This window comes from Heptranchias perlo, unplaced genomic scaffold (genome assembly GCF_035084215.1).
Source record: "Heptranchias perlo isolate sHepPer1 unplaced genomic scaffold, sHepPer1.hap1 HAP1_SCAFFOLD_504, whole genome shotgun sequence".
Taxonomy (NCBI): Eukaryota; Metazoa; Chordata; class Chondrichthyes; order Hexanchiformes; family Hexanchidae; genus Heptranchias; species Heptranchias perlo.
The window spans coordinates 37,501-51,672 of record NW_027139521.1 but is presented as its reverse complement, the minus strand read 5'-3'; the positions used below and the strand labels follow the sequence as shown (position 1 = coordinate 51,672).

Below are 14,172 nucleotides of genomic sequence, written 5' to 3'. Positions count from 1 at the left end.
TATAGACTGGCCAAACCAAATTAGCAATAATACTGTGGAGGATGAATTCCTGGAGTGTGTACGAGATGGTTTTTTAGACCAGTACATTGAGAAGCCAACCAGGGAACAGGCTATCCTAGATTGGGTATTGTGCAATGAGAAGGGGTTAATTAATAATCTTGTTGTGCGGGGTCCTTTAGGGAAGAGTGATCATAACATGATAGAATTCTTCATTAAGATGGAAAATGAGGTAGTCCAATCCGAAACTAGGGTCCTAAATCTAAACAAAGGAAACTACGAAGGTATGAGGAGTGAGTTGGCTATGATAGATTGGGGAGCTTCATTAAAAGGCATGACGGTGGATAGGCAGTGGATAATATTTAAGGAACGAATGCATGGATTGCAACAATTATACATTCCTTTCTGGCACAAAAACACAAAAGGAATTGCAGCCCAACCATGGCTAACAAAAGAAATTAAGGATAGTATTAGATCCAAAGAGGAGTCATATCAAGTTGCCGGAAAAAGTAGCCAGCCTGAGGATTGGGAACAGTTTAGAATTCAGCAAAAAAGGACCAAGAGATTGATGTAGAGGGGAAAAATAGAGTATGAGAGTCAACTTGCAAGGAACATAAAAGCAGACTGTAAAAGCTTCTACAAATATGCAAAAAGAAAAAGATTAGTGAAGACAAATGTAGGTCCCTTACAGTCAGAAACGGGAGAATTTATAATGGGAAACAGGGTAATGGCAGAGCAATTAAACAAATACTTTGGTTCTGTCTTCATGGAAGAGGACACAAATAACTTCCCAGAAATGCTAGGGAACCAAGGGTCCAGTGAGAAGGAGGAATTAAAGGAAATTAGTACTAGTAAAAAAATAGTGCTGGAGAAATTAATGGGACTAAAAGCCGATAAATCCCCAGGGCCTGATAATCTGCATCCCAGAGTACTAAAAGAGGTAGCCATGGAAATAGTGGATGCATTAATTGTCATCTTCCAAAATTCTATAGATTATGGAGCAGTTCCTGCAGATTGGAGGGTGGCAAATGTAACCCCACTATTTAAAAAAGGAGGGAGAGAGAAAACAGAGAACTACAGACCGGTTAGCCTAACATCAGTAGTAGGGAAAATGCTAGAGTCTATTATAAAAATGTGATAACAGGACACTTAGAAAATATCAACGGGATTAGACAAAGTCAACATGGATTTATGAAAGGGAAATCATGTTTGACAAACCTACTGGAGTTTTTTGAGAATGTAACTGGTAGAATAGATAAGGGAGAACCAGTGGATGTGGTTTATTTGGATTTTCAAAAGGCCTTTGATAAAGTCCCACATAAGAGGTTAGTGTGTAAAATTAAAGCACATGGGATTGGTGGGAATATACTGGCATGGATTGAGAATTGGTTAACAGACAGTAAACAGAGAGTAGGAATAAATGGGTCTTTTTCGCGGTGGCAGGCAGTGACTAGTGGGGTACCGCAGGGATCAGTGCTTGGGCCCCAGCTATTCACAATATATATCAATGATTTGGATGAGGGAACTAAATGTAATATTTCCAAGTTTGCTGACGACACAAAACTAGGTGGGATTGTGAGTTGTGAGGAGGATGCAAAGAGGCTTCAAGGCGATTTAGACAAGTTAAGTGAGTGGGCAAGAACATGGCAGATGCAGTATAATGTGGATAAATGTGAGGTTATCCACTTTGGAAGGGAAAACAGAAAGGCAGAGCATTATTTAAATGGTGATAAATTGGGGAATGTTGATGTACAAAGGGACCTGGGTGTCCTTGTACACCAGTCGCTGAAAGCGAGCATTCAGGTGCAGCAAGCAGTTAGGAAGGTGAATGGTATGTTGGCCTTCATTGCAAGAGGATTTGAGTACAGGAGCAGGGATGTCTTATTGCAGTTATACAGGGCATTGGTGAGACCACATCTGGAGTATTGTGTGCAGTTTTGGTCTCCTTACCTAAGAAAGGATATACTTGCCATAGAAGGAGTGCAACGAAGGTTCACCAGACTGATTCCTGGGATGGCAGGACTGTCGTATGAGGAGAGATTGGGTCGACTCGGCCTGTATTCACTCGAGTTTAGAAGAATGAGAGGGGATCTCATTGAAACATATAAAATTCTGACAGGGCTGGACAGACTGGATGCAGGGAGGATGTTTCCCCTGTCTGGGGGGGCCTAGATCGAGGGGTCACAGTCTCAGGATACGGGGTAGGACATTTAGGACTGAGATGAGGAGAAATTTCTTCACTCAGAGGGTGGTGAACCTGTGGAATTCTCTACCACAGAGGGCTGTGGAGGACGAGTCACTGAATATATTTAAGAAGGAGCTGGATAGATTTCTGGACACAAAAGGCATCAAGGGGTATGGGGAGAGAGCGGGAATATGGTATTGAGATAGAGGATCAGCCATGATCATATTGAATGGCGGAGCAGGCCCGAGGGGCCGAATGGCCTTCTCCTGCTCCTATTTTCGAAAAGGATAGTTAAAGAAAGGGTGGGGCCGATTAGGGACAAAAAAGGAAATCTTCTTGTGAAGGCAGAGGGCATGACTGGGGTACTGAATGAATACTTTGCATTCGTTGCTGAGGGAAGCTACTTTAGTGGATTTTTAACCTGTTCATTGGCGTTAACAATAAAAACTCGCGTTTATATAGCGTCTTTAACGTAGTAAAACGTCCCCAAGGCCCTCGAACATGTCAGACTGGGCCCCGCAGCACTGGAATACCGTCCGAGGAGAGAGAAACGAACAACCGAGAGGGAGAAGATGTCAAGAGTCCCAAACACCACTGGGAATCTCATCTGCCAAAAACAACCTGGGTTTATACGGTGCCTTTTAGCGCAGTAAAACATCCCCCGGTGTGCTTCACGGGAGCGATTATCAGACAAAATCTGACATCGAGCCACATACGGAGATATTAGGACAGGTGACCAAAAGCTTGGTCAAAGAGGGAGGTTTGCAGGAGCGTCTCAGAGGAGGAGAGAGAGAGGCGGACAGACAACTGTCCAGGATTGGCCCTGGAGTTCCCCAAGAATTAAAGATTAATCTCCAGGACACGGCTGCGAGCAAAAACCTGGGAGAGAGTAATCATCGGGGCAATAAAAAAAATTGTAATTTAAAAATATTTTCTTTGAACACTTTTGTTCACTAGTCATACCGGGAAAAAAATGACTGTTTGACTGACAGTCAAGCGTCACCCAATCGGGCGACAAATAGTCTGTTCGCTTTCCGATTGGCCGTGGGAAGGCGGAGCATCGCGAGGATGGGCGTGTCAGGCGACCAATGGCGTAAGTGTGGAAGTGGGGGCGGTTGGAGGTCATGTGACAAAACCTCCAGGAATCGGTCCAACCAGAGTTGGCAACCCATTGGCGGCCGTGCCTTCGGCTGCCTGGGCCCCGAGCTCTGGAATTCCCTCCCTAAACCTCTCCGCCTCTCTCTCTCTCTCTCCTCCTTTAAGACGCTCCTGAAAACCTCCCTCTTTGACCGAGCTTTTGGTCGCCTGTCCTAATATCTCCCTGTGTGGCTCGGAGTCAAATTTCGTGTCTGCTTCAGGCTTCTCACGAAGCGCCTTGGGGCATTTTTTTTAAAAACTTGCATTTCTCCAGGCCTTTCACCGCCTCAGGACGTCCCAAAGCACTTTACAGCCGATGAAGTACTTTTTTGAAGTTGTAATGCAGGAAACGTGGCGGCCAATTTGCGCACAGCAAGATCCCACAAACAGCAATGTGATAAATGACACAGATCATCTGTTTTTTTTTTAGTGATGTTGGTCGAGGGATAAATATCGGGGCCCAGGACCCCGGGGAGAACTCCCCCCTGCTCTTCTTCCAATAGTGGGCCGTGGGATCTTTTACACCCGCCTGAGAGGGGCAGACGGGGCCCTCGGTTTAACGTCTCATCCGAAAGATGGCACCTCCGACAGTGCGGCGCTCCCTCAGTACCGACCCTCCGACAGTGCGGCCCTCCCTCAGTACTGACCCTCCGACAGTGCGGCGCTCCCTCAGTACCGACCCTCCGACAGTGCGGCTCTCCCTCAGTACCGACCCTCCGGCAGTGCGGCGCTCCCTCAGCACTGGCTCTGAGTGTCAACCCGGCTCGTGGGAGCTCCGAGCCCAACACCCTGTGACTCAGAGGCGCTATGTGAATGCAGGTTGTGCTTGGGACATGTTTGTCTCTCTGAGGTCGCATTTAAAATTGCAATGGGATGATGAGCTGTGTCAGAACTGCTTGTGTCCTCAAGCAGTGTGCTCGATTCCCTTGTCCTGTGTGGTTGCACAGTCTGCGACTGCTTGCAATTGGCTGGATGTCCCTTTGCTGTAGGTGTGGGGAAGCTTTTTCATTAAGATTCTGCCTGCGTTTCCTCTTCTCTCTCTTCCCTCCTTCTCTCCCTTTTTCTCTCCCATCCAAATGGCGGCGAGCAAAACCTTTGGATTGAAACCTGTGAAATTCCAGCTTGAGGAAGGAAGCGAATGGTTCATGATTGGATCCGAGGTAAGGCGTTTACAGAAATACACACAGGGCATTAAGAGGGGCGGGGGCTCCATCATTAGCACCGATGCAAAAAAAATAAATGATATTAAATGCGAAATAAACTATTGCAAGAAAGGAGCAATTTCGGGGTGAAATGGACATTCTGGGGTGAATTTCAGCAGATTCGGATTGCAAATCTGGGAAATCTTTATTTCCCCCCCCCCCTCCATTCCCTGAGTCTTGGATTGAAATTTTGTGTGAAATGCAGCAGGATGTATTTTTTTTTCTTCTTGTCTCTCGATATCTGCCACTGTTTCGGCGACCAGGAATCAGCGGTCCCGTGTTTTCCATCATTGAACTCACGTTGGGAATCTTGTCAGGTGATTTCCGCCCTGGATGTATTTCTTGTCATCTGGAGCTTAATGAAAAGGGGCTGGAAAGGAATTGGGGACGCAGGAGGTGTCATTTTGTGTGAGAGACCCTGAATAAATACTGCAGGATATTCCCCCCACTCACTGGGGTCTGTGAGACCCTGAATAAATACTGCAGGATATTCCCCACTCATTGGGGTCTGTGAGAGACCCTGAATAAATACTGCAGGATATTCCCCCCACTCACCGGGGTCTGTGAGAGACCCTGAATAAATACTGCAGGATATTCCCCCACTCACCGGGGTCCGTGAGACCCTGAATAAATACTGCAGGATATTCCCCCACTCACCGGGGTCTGTGAGAGACCCTGAATAAATACTGCAGGATATTCCCCCACTCACCAGGGTCTGTGAGACCCTGAATAAATACTGCAGGATATTCCCCCCACTCACCGGGGTCTGTGAGAGACCCTGAATAAATACTGCAGGATATTCCCCCACTCACCAGGGTCTGTGAGACCCTGAATAAATACTGCAGGATATTCCCCACTCACCGGGGTCTGTGAGAGACTGAATAAATACTGCAGGATATTCCCCACTCACCGGGGTCTGTGAGAGACCCTGAATAAATACTGCAGGATATTCCCCCACTCACCAGGGTCTGTGAGACCCTGAATAAATACTGCAGGATATTCCCCCACTCATTGGGGTCCGTGAGAGACTGAATAAATACTGCAGGATATTCCCCACTCACCAGGGTCTGTGAGAGACCCTGAATAAATACTGCAGGATATTCCCCACTCATTGGGGTCTGTGAGACCCTGAATAAATACTGCAGGATATTCCCCCCACTCACTGGGGTCTGTGAGACCCTGAATAAATACTGCAGGATATTCCCCACTCACCGGGGTCTGTGAGAGACCCTGAATAAATACTGCAGGATATTCCCCACTCACCGGGGTCCGTGAGAGACCCTGAATAAATACTGCAGGATATTCCCCACTCACCGGGGTCCGTGAGAGACCCTGAATAAATACTGCAGGATATTCCCCACTCATTGGGGTCCGTGAGAGACTGAATAAATACTGCAGGATATTCCCCACTCACCGGGGTCTGTGAGAGACCCTGAATAAATACTGCAGGATATTCCCCACTCACCGGGGTCCGTGAGACCCTGAATAAATACTGCAGGATATTCCCCACTCACCGGGGTCTGTGAGACCCTGAATAAATACTGCAGGATATTCCCCACTCACCGGGGTCTGTGAGACCCTGAATAAATACTGCTGGATATTCACCCACTCACCGGGGTCTGTGAGACCCTGAATAAATACTGCAGGATATTCCCCCACTCATTGGGGTCTGTGAGAGACCCTGAATAAATACTGCAGGATATTCCCCCACTCACCGGGGTCCGTGAGAGACCCTGAATAAATACTGCAGGATATTCCCCCACTCATTGGGGTCTGTGAGAGACCCTGAATAAATACTGCAGGATATTCCCCACTCACCGGGGTCTGTGAGAGACCCTGAATAAATACTGCAGGATATTCACCCACTCACCGGGGTCTGTGAGACCCTGAATAAATACTGCAGGATATTCCCCACTCACCGGGGTCTGTGAGACCCTGAATAAATACTGCAGGATATTCCCCACTCACCGGGGTCTGTGTGAGACCCTGAATAAATACTGCAGGATATTCCCCACTCATTGGGGTCTGTGAGACCCTGAATAAATACTGCAGGATATTCCCCACTCACCGGGGTCCGTGAGACCCTGAATAAATACTGCAGGATATTCCCCCACTCATTGGGGTCTGTGAGAGACCCTGAATAAATACTGCAGGATATTCCCCCACTCATTGGGGTCTGTGAGAGACCCTGAATAAATACTGCAGGATATTCCCCACTCACCGGGGTCTGTGAGAGACCCTGAATAAATACTGCAGGATATTCACCCACTCACCGGGGTCTGTGAGACCCTGAATAAATACTGCAGGATATTCCCCACTCACCGGGGTCTGTGAGACCCTGAATAAATACTGCAGGATATTCCCCACTCACCGGGGTCTGTGTGAGACCCTGAATAAATACTGCAGGATATTCCCCACTCACCGGGGTCTGTGAGACCCTGAATAAATACTGCAGGATATTCCCCACTCACTGGGGTCCGTGAGAGACCCTGAATAAATACTGCAGGATATTCCCCACTCATTGGGGTCCGTGAGACCCTGAATAAATACTGCAGGATATTCCCCACTCACCGGGGTCTGTGAGAGACCCTGAATAAATACTGCAGGATATTCCCCACTCACCGGGGTCTGTGAGAGACCCTGAATAAATACTGCAGGATATTCACCCACTCACCGGGGTCTGTGAGACCCTGAATAAATACTGCAGGATATTCCCCCACTCCCCGGGGTCCGTGAGACCCTGAATAAATACTGCAGGATATTCCCCACTCACCGGGGTCCGTGAGAGACCCTGAATAAATACTGCAGGATATTCCCCACTCACCGGGGTCCGTGAGAGACACTGAATAAATACTGCAGGATATTCCCCACTCACCGGGGTCTGTGAGAGACCCTGAATAAATACTGCAGGATATTCCCCACTCACCGGGGTCCGTGAGAGACCCTGAATAAATACTGCAGGATATTCCCCCACTCACCGGGGTCTGTGAGACCCTGAATAAATACTGCAGGATATTCCCCACTCACCGGGGTCCGTGAGACCCTGAATAAATACTGCAGGATATTCCCCCCACTCACCGGGGTCTGTGAGAGACCCTGAATAAATACTGCAGGATATTCCCCCACTCACCGGGGTCTGTGAGACCCTGAATAAATACTGCAGGATATTCCCCACTCACCGGGGTCTGTGAGAGACCCTGAATAAATACTGCAGGATATTCCCCACTCACCGGGGTCTGTGAGAGACCCTGAATAAATACTGCAGGATATTCCCCCACTCCCCGGAGTCCGTGAGACCCTGAATAAATACTGCAGGATATTCCCCACTCACCGGGGTCCGTGAGAGACCCTGAATAAATACTGCAGGATATTCCCCACTCACCGGGGTCTGTGAGAGACCCTGAATAAATACTGCAGGATATTCCCCACTCACCGGGGTCCGTGAGAGACCCTGAATAAATACTGCAGGATATTCCCCCACTCATTGGGGTCTGTGAGAGACCCTGAATAAATACTGCAGGATATTCCCCACTCACCAGGGTCCGTGAGAGACACTGAATAAATACTGCAGGATATTCCCCCACTCACCGGGGTCTGTGAGACCCTGAATAAATACTGCAGGATATTCCCCCCTCCTCTCACCAGCCTCTATGCGAATGTCACATTATGTATGTCTCCATTAATATATTTTCTCAACTTTATCTTGTCGAAGCTGTAAAATATTTGAAGTGTCCTTTTCAATTTACTTGCTGACGTTCGTAAAACTGCGATCTGACTGTCCCCTGCCTGTTGGAGTTGATGTATCCCCTAAATCATGTTTCGGGGATACATATCCTGTCCAAAACCTTCCTGTTGGAACGTTTTATTTTGGGTTATGTTTTTCCGTCAATATTTCCCATTCAATTTTCCTATGTCAACCGTCACGGTGTAATTGTCGGCTGTGGCCACTGAGTGGCGCTGTGGAGCAAGTGTCTGCAACTCGGTTGCCATTTTGTATCTGTAAAAACAAAACCCGAAGTTCATCACTTGACCATTTGAAATGTACGTGTTAATCTTTTTTTTGAAAGAGAAAGCCTTTCCTCACTCGCAGGTTGGAGTGATTCTTGCACATCTGCGTTTCTGACAGGTCGGAAATTACCTCCGGATGTTCCGAGGTTCGCTGTACAAAAAGTACCCATCGCTATGGAGACGGCTGGCCACTGTCGAAGAAAGGAAGAAGATCGTAGCTTCGTCGCACGGTAGGGGAACCTGACGCTGCTTCAATCCAACCGATGGCGACTGAATCAAAGAGCTGAGTTTTTTTTTAGACTCTGCGTTTTTCGCCACTCTCTCCTCCCCGGAAGGGACTGTGGGACTTTCCCAGACTGTGGGTATTTGCACAAACTCACACTCACTCAGACACACTCACTCACTCACTCAGACACACTGACTCACATACTCACTCACTCACACACACACACACACACACACACACATGCTCAGACGACAGAATTACACACCCACTCACTCACTTCAGAGTTGAATCATTCCCTTTTACCCACTGTGTACTGTACAATGTACAGGAGCTGACACTGAGACACACACGGGCCGTACAGTGTCAAACAGGAGTGAATCGTTCCCTTTTACCCACTGTACAATGTACAATGTACAGGAGCTGACACTGAGACACACACGGGCCGTACAGTCCCAGACAGGAGTGAATCGTTCCCTTTTACCCACTGTGTACTGTACAATGTACAGGAGCTGACACTGAGACACACACGGGCCGTACAGTGTCAAACAGGAGTGAATCGTTCCCTTTTACCCACTGGTACTGTACAATGTACAGGAGCTGACACTGAGACACACACGGGGCCGTACAGTCCCAGACAGGAGTGAATCGTTCCCTTTTACCCACTGTGTGCTGTACAATGTACAGGAGCCGACACTGAGACACACACAGGCCGTACAGTATCAAACAGGAGTGAATCGTTCCCTTTTACCCACTGTGTACTGTACAATATACAGGAGCTGACACTGAGACACACACGGGGCCGTACAGTCCCAGACAGGAGTGAATCGTTCCCTTTTACCCACTGTGTGCTGTACATGTACAGGAGCCGACACTGAGACACACACAGGCCGTACAGTATCAAACAGGAGTGAATCGTTCCCTTTTACCCACCGTGTACTGTACAATGTACAGGAGCTGACACTGAGACACACACGGGCCGTACAGTCCCAGGCAGGAGTGAATCGTTCCCTTTTACCCACTGTGTACTGTACAATGTACAGGAGCTGACACTGAGACACACACGGGCCGTACAGTCCCAGACAGGAGTGAATCGTTCCCTTTTACCCACTGTGTACTGTACATGTACAGGAGCTGACACTGAGACACACACGGGCCGTACAGTACCAGACAGGAGTGAATCATTCCCTTTTACCCACTGTGTACTGTACATGTACAGGAGCTGACACTGAGACACACACGGGGCCGTACAGTCCCAGACAGGAGTGAATCGTTCCCTTTTACCCACTGTGTACTGTACAATGTACAGGATCTGACACTGAGACACACACGGGGCCGTACAGTCCCAGACAGGAGTGAATCGTTCCCTTTTACCCACTGTGTACTGTACAATGTACAGGAGCTGACACTGAGACACACACGGGCCGTACAGTACCAGACAGGAGTGAATTGTTCCCTTTTACCCACTGTGTACTGTGCATGTACAGGAGCTGACACTGAGACACACACGGGCCGTACAGTCCCAGACAGGAGTGAATCGTTCCCTTTTACCCACTGTGTGCTGTACAATGTACAGGAGCTGACACTGAGACACACACAGGCCGTACAGTCCCAGACAGGAGTGAATCATTCCCTTTTACCCACTGTGTACTGTACAATGTACAGGAGCTGACACTGAGACACACACAGGCCGTACAGTCCCAGACAGGAGTGAATCATTCCCTTTTACCCACTGTGTACTGTACAATGTACAGGAGCTGACACTGAGACACACACGGGCCGTACAGTCCCAGACAGGAGTGAATCATTCCCTTTTACCCACTGTGTGCTGTACAATGTACAGGAGCTGACACTGAGACACACACGGGCCGTACAGTCCCAGACAGGAGTGAATCATTCCCTTTTACCCACTGTGTGCTGTACAATGTACAGGAGCTGACACTGAGACACACACGGGGCCGTACAGTCCCAGACAGGAGTGAATCATTCCCTTTTACCCACTGTGTACTGTACAATGTACAGGAGCTGACACTGAGACACACACAGGCCGTACAGTCCCAGACAGGAGTGAATCATTCCCTTTTACCCACTGTGTACTGTACAATGTACAGGAGCTGACACTGAGACACACACGGGGCCGTACAGTATCAGACAGGAGTGAATCGTTCCCTTTTACCCACTGTGTGCTGTACAATGTACAGGAGCTGACACTGAGACACACACGGGCCGTACAGTCCCAGACAGGAGTGAATCGTTCCCTTTTACCCACTGTGTACTGTACAATGTACAGGAGCTGACACTGAGACACACACGGGGCCGTACAGTCCCAGACAGGAGTGAATCGTTCCCTTTTACCCGCTGTGTACTGTACAATGTACAGGAGCTGACACTGAGACACACACGGGGCCGTACAGTCCCAGACAGGAGTGAATCGTTCCCTTTTACCCACTGTGTGCTGTACAATGTACAGGAGCTGACACTGAGACACACACGGGCCGTACAGTCCCAGACAGGAGTGAATCGTTCCCTTTTACCCACTGTGTGCTGTACAATGTACAGGAGCTGACACTGAGACACACACGGGGCCGTACAGTCCCAGACAGGAGTGAATCATTCCCTTTTACCCGCTGTGTACTGTACAATGTACAGGAGCTGACACTGAGACACACACGGGGCTGTACAGTCCCAGACAGGAGTGAATCATTCCCTTTTACCCACTGTGTACTGTGCAATGTACAGGAGCTGACACTGAGACACACACGGGGCCGTACAGTCCCAGACAGGAGTGAATCGTTCCCTTTTACCCACTGTGTACTGTACAATGTACAGGAGCTGACACTGAGACACACACGGGCCGTACAGTCCCAGACAGGAGTGAATCGTTCCCTTTTACCCACTGTACAATGTACAGGAGCTGACACTGAGACACACACAGGCCGTACAGTCCCAGACAGGAGTGAATCATTCCCTTTTACCCACTGTGTACTGTACATGTACAGGAGGCACTGAGACACACACGGGGCCGTACAGTCCCAGACAGGAGTGAATCGTTCCCTTTTACCCACTGTGTACTGTACAATGTACAGGAGCTGACACTGAGACACACCCGGGCCGTACAGTCCCAGACAGGAGTGAATCGTTCCCTTTTACCCACTGTGTACTGTACAATGTACAGGAGCTGACACTGAGACACACACAGGCCGTACAGTCCCAGACAGGAGTGAATCATTCCCTTTTACCCACTGTGTACTGTACAATGTACAGGAGCTGACACTGAGACACACACAGGCCGTACAGTCCCAGACAGGAGTGAATCATTCCCTTTTACCCACTGTGTACTGTACAATGTACAGGAGCTGACACTGAGACACACACGGGCCGTACAGTCCCAGACAGGAGTGAATCATTCCCTTTTACCCACTGTGTGCTGTACAATGTACAGGAGCTGACACTGAGACACACACGGGCCGTACAGTCCCAGACAGGAGTGAATCGTTCCCTTTTACCCACTGTGTACTGTACAATGTACAGGAGCTGACACTGAGACACACACGGGGCCATACAGTCCCAGACAGGAGTGAATCGTTCCCTTTTACCCACTGGTACTGTACAATGTACAGGAGCTGACACTGAGACACACACGGGGCCGTACAGTCCCAGACAGGAGTGAATCGTTCCCTTTTACCCACTGTGTGCTGTACAATGTACAGGAGCTGACACTGAGACACACACAGGGCCGTACAGTCCCAGACAGGAGTGAATCGTTCCCTTTTACCCACTGTGTGCTGTACAATGTACAGGAGCTGACACTGAGACACACACGGGGCCGTACAGTCCCAGACAGGAGTGAATCGTTCCCTTTTACCCACTGTGTACTGTACAATGTACAGGAGCTGACACTGAGACACACACAGGGCCGTACAGTCCCAGACAGGAGTGAATCATTCCCTTTTACCCACTGTGTGCTGTACAATGTACAGGAGGCACTGAGACACCCACGGGGCCGTACAGTCCCAGACGGGAGTGAATCGTTCCCATGGGTGCAATGTCTATCCCAGTGCTGTACCCAAATGATATTGTCTGGTAATTGCCCCGTTTGTCCCGCTCAGATCACGGCTACACTACGCTGGCAACAAATGTGACTCTGCTCCGAGCGTCAGAGGTGGAGGAGATCCTGGAGGGCAACGATGAGAAGTACAAAGCCATCTCCATCAGCACCGAGCCCCCCACTTACCTCCGGTAAATTCACCAGCAGGAGCCTTCGGGTTTATAACAGGGTGAGGGTCTCCCTGCCCCCATCGTATGGCCCTCCGTGCACCCCCCTCAGGTCTGAGCTCGAACCCTCGACACCTGCAGGTTCAGCTCAGGCCTTGCGGGGGGCTGTGGTCGGGAGGGATCGGCGGGTGTCGGGGGGGTGGGGGGCGACGACTGAAGCTATAGCATCCCCCATGCCGGGGAGGGAGGGAGGGGAGGGGAGGGGAGGTGGGGGAGGGGACTCGGGCGTTCCCGACGGCGTGGCTGGAAACCGCGCACTCGTCAAGCTCTGTTGAGTCGTACTGCGATGCCCTCTGTAGTTGAATATCGCAGCAGGTTAGCACCTCCGGAAGTTCAACGACTTCCGTCACAATATTCGAGCCGTCACGGACCGCGCAAAGCGGAGGGGATTACTGGGGTAGAGCCGGGAGTACGGGCGGTGGGGGTGTCTGGGGACTGGCAGGGTGCAGCGAATTCTTCATCCACAGCAGCTGTAGTGAAGTGAGGTGAGTCCAGTACTGAGGGAGCGCCGCACTGTCGGAGGGTCGGTACTGAGGGAGCGCCGCACTGTCGGAGGGTCGGTACTGAGGGAGCGCAGCACTGTCGGAGGGTCGGGACCGAGGGAGCGCCGCACTGTCGGAAGGTCGGTACTGAGGGAGCGCCGCACTGTCGGAGGGTCGGTACTGAGGGAGCGCCGCACTGTCGGAGGGTCAGTACTGAGGGAGCGGAGCGTCAGTACTGAGGGAGCGCCGCACTGTCGGAGGGTCAGTACTGAGGGAGCGCCGCACTGTCGGAGGGTCAGTACTGAGGGAGCGGAGCGTCAGTACTGAGGGAGCGCCGCACTGTCGGAGGGTCAGTACTGAGGGAGCGCCGCACTGTCGGAGGGTCGGTACTGAGGGAGCGCCGCACTGTCGGAAGGTCGGTACTGAGGGAGTGCCGCACTGTCGGAGGGTCAGTACTGAGGGAGCGCCGCACTGTCGGAGGGTCAGTACTGAGGGAGCGCCGCACTGTCGGAGGGTCAGCACTGAGGGAGCGCCGCACTGTCGGAGGGTCGGTACTGAGGGAGCGCCGCGCTGTCGGAGGGTCGGTACTGAGGGAACGCAGCACTGTCGGAGGGTCGGTACTGAGGGAGCGCTGCACTGTCGGAGGGTCAGTACTGAGGGAGC

At 50.3% G+C, this 14,172-nt stretch overlaps 1 pseudogene; it reads left to right on the top strand.

Annotated features, from left to right (window-relative positions):
- The first annotated feature begins 4,395 nt into the window (after window positions 1-4,395).
- LOC137314430 (SWI/SNF-related matrix-associated actin-dependent regulator of chromatin subfamily B member 1-like) overlaps window positions 4,396-14,172 on the top strand; it is a 43,962-nt pseudogene continuing 34,185 nt past the window's right edge.